The 8654-nt window shown below is 32.4% G+C and overlaps 1 long non-coding RNA gene across 1 annotated transcript; it reads right to left on the bottom strand.

Moving 5' to 3' along the window:
- Positions 1-6877: 6877 nt before the first annotated feature.
- Positions 6878-8219, bottom strand: LOC115963254. Its single transcript, XR_004085771.1, has 4 exons — positions 7942-8219; positions 7696-7857; positions 7429-7589; positions 6878-7123 (listed from the first exon to the last, which is right to left on the bottom strand). It is a non-coding gene; the product is annotated as an uncharacterized LOC115963254 (long non-coding RNA).
- Positions 8220-8654: the final 435 nt, after the last annotated feature.

The raw sequence follows: 8654 nt of genomic DNA, 5'->3' as shown, positions 1-8654 counted from the left end.
TTATGTTTTTTGTGTTGTTACTTATAATTAAGACATACTTTAAAGATAAAAATACTTCTAAGTATTACTGAATAATACTTTTGAATATTATTAATTTGAAGATAAAAATACACAAAATTATTTGGATTGAAGCGCAATACTCTCTCTCTTTAAGGAGATTCAAGTCCTTAATTAGCTAAATTTTGTAACTAGTGCAAACTTTTTCTGACTTGTCTCCTCTAGGATACAACAACCCAACAAATGTCGTATGGTTAGAAAAACCTCTGCACAGAGTGTTTAAGTCCAAAACTCCACCAAAAAGAACACCATTTCTTATTACCAATAATCTCTTCTTTCTTTGTTTGTGTATAGAATGCTTGTAATTGTAGTATATTGTGTGACTTGTAATAGGTTTGAGTGAGTCTATCTAAAGGCTCAATGGGCCTCACGAAATTATTACCCAAATTAATTTGATTAATTAGGTTCATAATTCTGATTTAGTGGGTGTTATAAGATTTATTGCTAGATATAATGCTAATGGGTTGGAGTTACACGAGAAAGTATATAGTGTTTCTGAAACTCCAATTAGCACACATGTGGTGTTTCTAAGACCAATGAAAAAATGACACATGCATTAAAAGTTACAAGTTAGCAACTCAAGTTATTTAAAATAAAAAAACACAAATACCCTCTAAATTTTCAAAGCCCCGCCATCAAAACAACACGCGTTTTCCTTTTTTTGAAAATCAAAAATTTCTCTCTATCTCTGCCTTTCTCTCTGTCTCTCACCACTCTCTCCTCCAAAACTCCATAGCCACTACCCATTGTGAGCAACTGCGACCCCAGCTCGCCAATTTTTTCTCAAGTTGGGCCTAACCCGCGCGAATGGGTGGGATCGTGATGCTCAAAATGTCAAGTTCACTGTAAAATGTACTCCCCCCTAGATCGAGGGTTTTATATGGAGTCGCCACCTATTTAATTTAAATGGAAAAATAAGAAAACCTTCTCTATAATAAAAAAAAAAAAAAATGCTTCTGTTGTATTATTATATATGACAATTTACATCAATTTTGTAACAAAAATTTACAATACTTTTTGGCCCTAGATACAATCTAAGAAAGTAAATTATATTATTTTGTTTCCTAGTTACATTCTAAAAAATGTAAAATTGCATATACAAGAGCCTAGTCTAGAAACCTTGATCTTGGTTTGGAGGCTAATTTACGAGATGGGAAAGGATTAAGCACCCATCTCGCTTAGTAAAACCGGTCTCCTAGGTTAAGGTGGCCAATATCATGTCATGTCAAACAAATATAAACAATATATCATATAAACATGTTAATTTGCAAGAATTGTAAACAAATATGTGTTGGAGAATTTAACATAAAGAGAAACAAAAAGTGAAATTTGTTAGATAACAATGTAAATGTAAAGAAAGCATGAAAGTAATGGCATGTTCATCTAAGAAATTAATGTAAACAAGGAATTCCTAGCCTAGACATGTTCATCTAAGCATGTGAAGGAAAACAAAATTGTCATGTTATTTGTCATCAACAATTTTTTTTTTTTTTGAGAAGATATTTGTCATCAACATAATTGCAAAATAAATTTTTTTTTTAGGCCTACCAATCATCCAAGCAATCATGAGAAGAACAAAGAAAATCACCTAGACATGTTCATCCAAGTATTTAAGCGAAAACCGTAATGTTAATTAGACCTGTTCGTCTAAGCATTCAAAAAAGAGAGAAACAACTACCTAGACATGTTCATCTAAGCATGTTATGAAAAGCAAATAATAACTTAAAAGTGTTCATCCAAACATGTGAAGGAAAACAAAGAATTGTCATGCTATTTGTCATCCACACAATTGCAAAGAGAAAAACAAAACATTTAAACATATTTGATCATCCAAGCAATTATGAAAAAAAAAAGTAAAGAAAAATCCCTTAGACATGTTCATCTAGAGAAAATCAAAATACTTAGACATGTTCGTTTAAGCATTTAAAAGTAAAACAACTACCTGAACATGTTCATCTAAGCTATCAAGAGAAAGTTGCACATTAGCCTAGAAGTGTTCATCTAAGCATGTAAAAGGAATATTAATGAGATATATAGGCATGGTCATCCAAGCATATCATGAAAGAAACAAATAATGACTTGGAAGCATTTATTCAAGCATGTGCAGAAACTTAAAGAACATAATTAACTACTTACTAGCATAGAGCATAAATTAAAGAGAGAAGTGATCATTTAAAGGGCTAAGGAGAAAGTAAGGAAGTACTAAACTACAACCAAAGTAAGAACAATTGTTGCCAACAGCTTTTCTTTTATACTTTCTCACTAGCTCTCTAGAGGGAATAGGGTGTAGAAAATGGAAGATGTCTTCTCCATTTATAGGGGAAGGGATTGTTTAGCTTTAAAGCTAAGTTATTAGCTTTCTTCTGAAGCTAAGGGAGGAGATAAACCTGTTTAGATAAGCTGGAACGGATTTGGTGTTGATCCCTGTTTGAATTTTGAAAGATGATGTTGAACTTGTGTTATCTTCTGCACCTGTTTCGTATTTTGACTCTAACTTTCTGCTTAAAATTCCAATTTATTCGGAATTAGTATCTTTTTAAAAGGAAATTCAATTCTTTATAACTTTTCTAGAAATAGAGAAAACCAAATTTCAAGCCTTTCCAGGCCAAAACTGGGATTCAAGTTGCTGCTGAAAATAGTAACGTTTTTTGAGCATTTTTCTGTTTTTTAAAATTTTCATAAAATGTATCTTTTCATCCATCCAAATTTTTCAAAAGAGCAGATAAGATTCCATAAAGGAAAACTTTATTTATTTATTATTTCTTAAAAAAATAACAAAATAAAATGAAATCCCATCAAAATTCACACTTAATTAATTTTTGTTGGAATCAATCAAAATTTAGTGTTTAAAATAGGATGTGATCAAGTCCATTGTGTAGGTGAGTCACGATCATTGAAAATTGTTTGTATGATAACTTTTGATTAGGTGGTCCGATCAAATCACTTGACATACCATTGTGATCGTTAGAGTATCAAGATTTGTTTTGTATCACAAACCTAAAGATCTAACTATTGAAATTACGATTATGCCCTTGGTGCAAAATTACTGCTTTGCCCTTAATATTGGTTTAATGCTAGTTGTAAAATGGGGTGTCTACACCCACTGCCTAGCATCATTGTTGGAGCTACGTTGCCAGACATAACCAGTTCCGAAAATACCAAATTTCACTATCCCACCACTCTTCCATTTCCCATTCTCCAAAATAGCAAATCTCATCTCATCTCTCTCTCTCTCTTGCACCACCATACCACACCGGCACCTCCATCTTTCCTCTCTCAACTCCAAACCTTGATAGCTGTTGCCTAGCATTGCCAATCATCACCAATTCTGATGAGACCAACCTTTGTCTCGTCAGAAAATGCCCAAAATTGTCTCTCCATTGTCTCCAACCACGATGCCGAAAGTTTTTTTATTGCTACTTTCAACTCCTGACTTTGCAAGAACGTTTTCTCCTCAGTTTTTTTTTTTTCATTTTATTTTCTATTTACATATGTGTCTTTTTCTTTTTTCTTTTTCTTTTTTTTCCAAAAAAATTGACATATACAATCTTATGTAGTCTTATGTAGAAATGAAACTTGTACTACTTCAATGAGTATAGATGCACTAATATACAATAAAAGGGTTTTTTTTTTTCTCTTTTCTTTTCAAAAAATTGTTCTTTTAGATTATATTAAAATTGTTATTTTTTCTTCTTCCAATATTAAAGTTGCATGTACTATGCTGTTTTGGGGTTATACATATTTCTCATCTTTATATTATAGTAATAAAGAAAGGGACAAAATAAGATTGGGCTGCCTAGATTAACATTAATGGTTCCTTGCAGGTAATGTATGATGCTATTGTAGTCAAACTTCATGCTGGTCACCAAGATGAAGTCAGTTCATATATTGCTTGCAGTGTACTTTGTTACTTGCATATAGTCTAAGTCTATATTGCCTTAGATTTAAATAAAGAGGAATTTGGTACATTTTATTAGATACCTTAGGATTATATCAACATTAGTCATGTTTATTATTGGCTTTATATACCTTGCTTTTTTTGTTTTGCATCATGGCATCATGTGGCGCTAGTTGTTGTTATGGAACCTTGCTAATTGTTTTTGGTATGTTGCTTATTTCTGTTACTAAATCAAATTGTGTATGAGTTTGGAATTGATCGCTAAGAAAGTTTGAGAAAATAAGGGGACTATGTTTTAAATACTTTGCTTGAGTTTCCAAACAAAGCTCCGTGGAGGATTACTCCAGCTTGTGGAATTGCTAAGATGTGCTGTGTACATGGTTTTGATGGTAATAGGTAATGATAGATTACATTGAGTGAATTTGAAGGATGGATTCCTACTTTAATTATACTATGCTCACTTTGGAATATTTCCATTGGGATATATTCTTGCTAACTATGCGACTTGGAGATTTTGTTAGATTTGCCTATGCTAGAATTAATCATATTAAATGTGCTCGATATGCATTTTGATAGAATCACTATTTCTTTATATGCAATTGAATGAGAATTTTTTTTTTCAAAACTTTTTTAGGTGGTGGTCTAGTTGCTTGTGAGCAGTATTGGAATTTCATTAGTTTGATAAGCTCATCACACTTTGGTTTTATTCTTAATGACATAAGGCCATTGCAGTGAACAGACTCTGGACTTTTTGAAGAAACTTGGTCTATGAGATCTAAATCTCAACCAACTTTAGTAGTTCCAACTTTGGTCATCTTAAGAAAAGACAATCTTTTTGTTGTATTGAGTTTAAAACTTGTACCAGAGAAATGTAAGACAAGTGTGATATATAATACAAATACTTATGTTTTACAAAAGATATAAGGTTGGGATGATTTAAAAATATAGATGGAGGACCTTCCAAATTTCCTTGTAAAGTATATACTCGATGAAATTTATCAATAAATTATTTGTTCAACAACTTTACAAAAATGGGCTATACCTTTGCAAAAGAAGAACAAACCAAAATGTATTGGTCATTTCATACTTTAAGGGGGTAACAATAGGTGTTGGTCATTCCTTTTATGAAAACCCCAAAAAGGTAAAAATGAGAGATACTTACTAGGGCATTCCCATTAAGGATGCTAAAAATGGTATATGCTTAATTTTACCATCAACCCACAAAAAAAGCCACTACATCAAAGATTTCAAATGGAACATTTTTTTACACACAGCTACAGTGAGATGTTATCAATAACATCTCACTGTAGCATAAATCTTAAACAAAAATATTATTTATTATTCCAACGATTACTTTTCCTTTACTTTTTATTATTATTTATTTTTCTCTTCTTTCTTCTCTCTCCTTTCTCACTTTCTTCTTCTCTCTTTCCTGTAACTTCTATTACCTCTCCACCAATCTTCCCAATCTCATCCTCTCCTTCTCCCTCCCCCTTCATCTCCTCCAACATCTCCCCTCTTCCCCCAACCAATCATAAGGTGCCATCTGTCCCCTTCGCCCCTCCTCCACCTCCCCCTCCCTCTTCCTCCTTGGGTATTGCTTCCACCGAGTTCAGACCTACCCCGAACACTTTCACCGAGCCCATGTAGGACACGGTGAAGTTGGATATGTCTAGGATTGTGAGCAATTTGAAGCTGGTGGTGTTTTTGATTCCTTGTAGAGAGGATCTTGGAAAGGCATTGCGTGATTAGGATCTTTGGGGTCTTTGATTGGTGTGGGTCATCGAGTTGATGTGCTTTTGTTCTCTCTCAGTGGCTGCTTTTCCGATTTGTTCTCTCTCGGTGGTTCTTTTTCCGGTTGTTGGTGGTGAATGGTGATGAGGTTATGGGTTTGGGTTTATGATTTGGTTATGATTTTGGTGGTTGGTAATCAAGGTTGTGGGTGGTGGTGACAGTGGTAGTTGTTGTAGCTATGGTGGCGCCGGCGGGTGGTTTTATTTATTTGTTTTTTTCGATGGTGGTGGCCGGCAGCAGCTAACCGTGGGTTTGGGTTTGCAAAGAAAGTGGTGGGTTTTCAGAGAAGGGGAGAGACACAGATAAGAAGAGAGAATAAAAGATATAGAGAATAAAAAATAATATTTAAATGGAGTGATAAAAAAAATAGAATCTTTGATGTATGATGTATTATAAAGTGAGATGTTAAAAGCTAAAAAGTAGTGTTTTGAGATGGTATATGCTAAAAATTTTAACTCACTTGATGGGAATGCTCTAAGAACAGATTTCTTATTCATATGGTTTTATTTTAACAAAGTTCTATTTGTTTATAGAGTACAAAATTTTACTAACAATACATCTATTGAAGCAATTCTTAAAACAAAGTAAAAAAATTGTCCACGCCTTATCCAAATCAAAACTATTTTCCTGTTTTTGAACATTACATAATGCCAAACTCTATACAAAACAATCTCAAATAAATAATGAACATTTAAGTTTTCACCACAAAAATGTTCAACATGCCCATATCTTTCCACCTTAAATTATCCTCATTTTTCACCATCAATACATTTCTTGTAAACACACTTGTACAATTCTCCCATGGAATAATAAAAAACAAATCCCCTTCCCCCCCATATATAAGCAAAAAAAAAAAAAGTCCAGCACCTGCCGTTCACTATATTATCAAAATAACAAAAAAATAAATAAATAAAGTCTAGCACCAAAATATTGCCATTTACTATATCATTCCCTTAACTAGAACAATATAACACCTGCAACAATCTAGCATTGGAATTCCACAACCATGCACATATAGAAACTAATATATAAGAATAAAAAGTACTCTTGCATTAAAAACTTTTATCATTTGCATATAATTAGTCTTTAACTAGAAGTTACTCAAACATATACAAAATATATCATGTTTGACTAATTTCATAAATTACAAAAGCCTTGCAAAATGACAGCTATAATTACTGTTTGGCTATGCAATTAGTTGTCCAAATTTTCAAGTCAAATATCCTATCTAAGAGGTTCTTTCACTGTGCAATAATGACCAAAATGCTGTCCAAAAAATTGTCCAAAGATGTTGTCCATGAGCTGTGAAGTATATTGTCCAAAATACTATCCAAAAGAGTTTTTCTTCATACTTCAGAAATTTTTAGTAGGGCCCTAAAAAAAAGAGAACAATATTAGGGTAAAAAAAAACAAAAAAACAAAAGCACGTATTAAAGCTTCTCCCCCTCTAACATAAAAAGTTTAAGGTTATAGAATGTTCTTGAATCAAGTTTGACATTAAGGTACTTTCTTGAAACCTTCTTGCAGAGTTAAACATTGGATATGCAATAAACATTTCCGGGGGAAAGAATGATGTTTGAACATCTTCAATAAAAAATAAAAAATAAAAGTAACAAATGATTATGCTCAATAAGCAAAAATAAGAAAAATAAAAATTGAAATATTAGTTTATTACTTACCATGTACCATAGAAATAGCTTCTTAAGCTTGTGAAGTAGTTGCATCTTTTACTTTTCTTATGTTCCTTTTTTCAAATGATTTTCTTGAAGCATTGTTGTAGAGCTAACCACAGGATTACCAATAGACATCTCCAGGGGAAGAAATGATGATTGAACATTTTCTTTAAAAAAATAAAAATAAAAAGAGAGAGGAAGTAAGAACATACAGTTAAACTCAACAAGCAAAAAATAAGAAAAAGAAAGCTTGAGTACTAATTTTGTACTTACCATGTACCATAGAAATAGCTTTTGGAGCTTTTGAAGTGGTTGCATCTTTTACTTTTCTTATGTTCCTTTTTTTCAAATGATTTTCTTGAAGCATTGTTGTAGAGCTAACCATAGGATTAGCAATAGATATCTTTGGAGGAAGAAATGATGATTGAACATTTTCTTAAAAAATAAAATATAAAAGAAAAGAGAGGAAGTAAGAACATACAGTTAAAAAGAAAGCTTGAGTAGTAGTTTTGTACTTACCATGTACCATAGAAATAGCTTTTGGAGCTCTTGAAGTGGTTGCATCTTTCACTCTCTCTTTTCTTTGCTTCTTTTCCGGTTGACTTTTTATTCTAAAATTGGCTATCCCTTTCTTTCTCACATGTGGCAGATCAAGGATTGGTCTCTCATCATCTAAGCAAGGTTGCACATCACCATCATATATGAGATCTTGAGGACATTTTTTTACCAACATCTTCCACCCTATTTGTATTTGCTGAACTCTTTTCAAGCTTGCATAATAGCTCACTTAAACTATCCATTGCTATTTTGGTCCCATTATCAGTCAATGCAACCTTATCACAACATTTATACCACAAAAGACTTAAGATGTTCATACACAATACATGAGTCAATTTCTCATTTAATTTAAATGAATCAACAGAGCAACACAACATTTTCTTGGCATCTTTTGTCCATCTACTTAATATATATTTGTTGGATATATTATTCACATTATTCACAAGAAACACCCTTAAAGCATGACAACATAACAACCCCAAAGTCTCAAATAATTTGCAATCACAACAAATACTTAATTCAGCCTAATCAAAATGCACAATATGAATCATCATTCTCTCCCCACTACTTAGTGAATATGTAAAGTTATCCTCACAGTGATTAGTTTCAACACAATTCAATCCCATACCTGAATTGAACTCTACTTCAAACATTCCAAACAAAGTAAGAGCATA

The sequence above is a fragment of the Quercus lobata genome, chromosome 10 (assembly GCF_001633185.2).
Source record: "Quercus lobata isolate SW786 chromosome 10, ValleyOak3.0 Primary Assembly, whole genome shotgun sequence".
In the NCBI taxonomy this organism is placed as follows: Eukaryota; Viridiplantae; Streptophyta; class Magnoliopsida; order Fagales; family Fagaceae; genus Quercus; species Quercus lobata.
The sequence above is the reverse complement of the archived record's forward strand: the minus strand, read 5'-3'. Positions and strand labels throughout refer to the sequence as shown.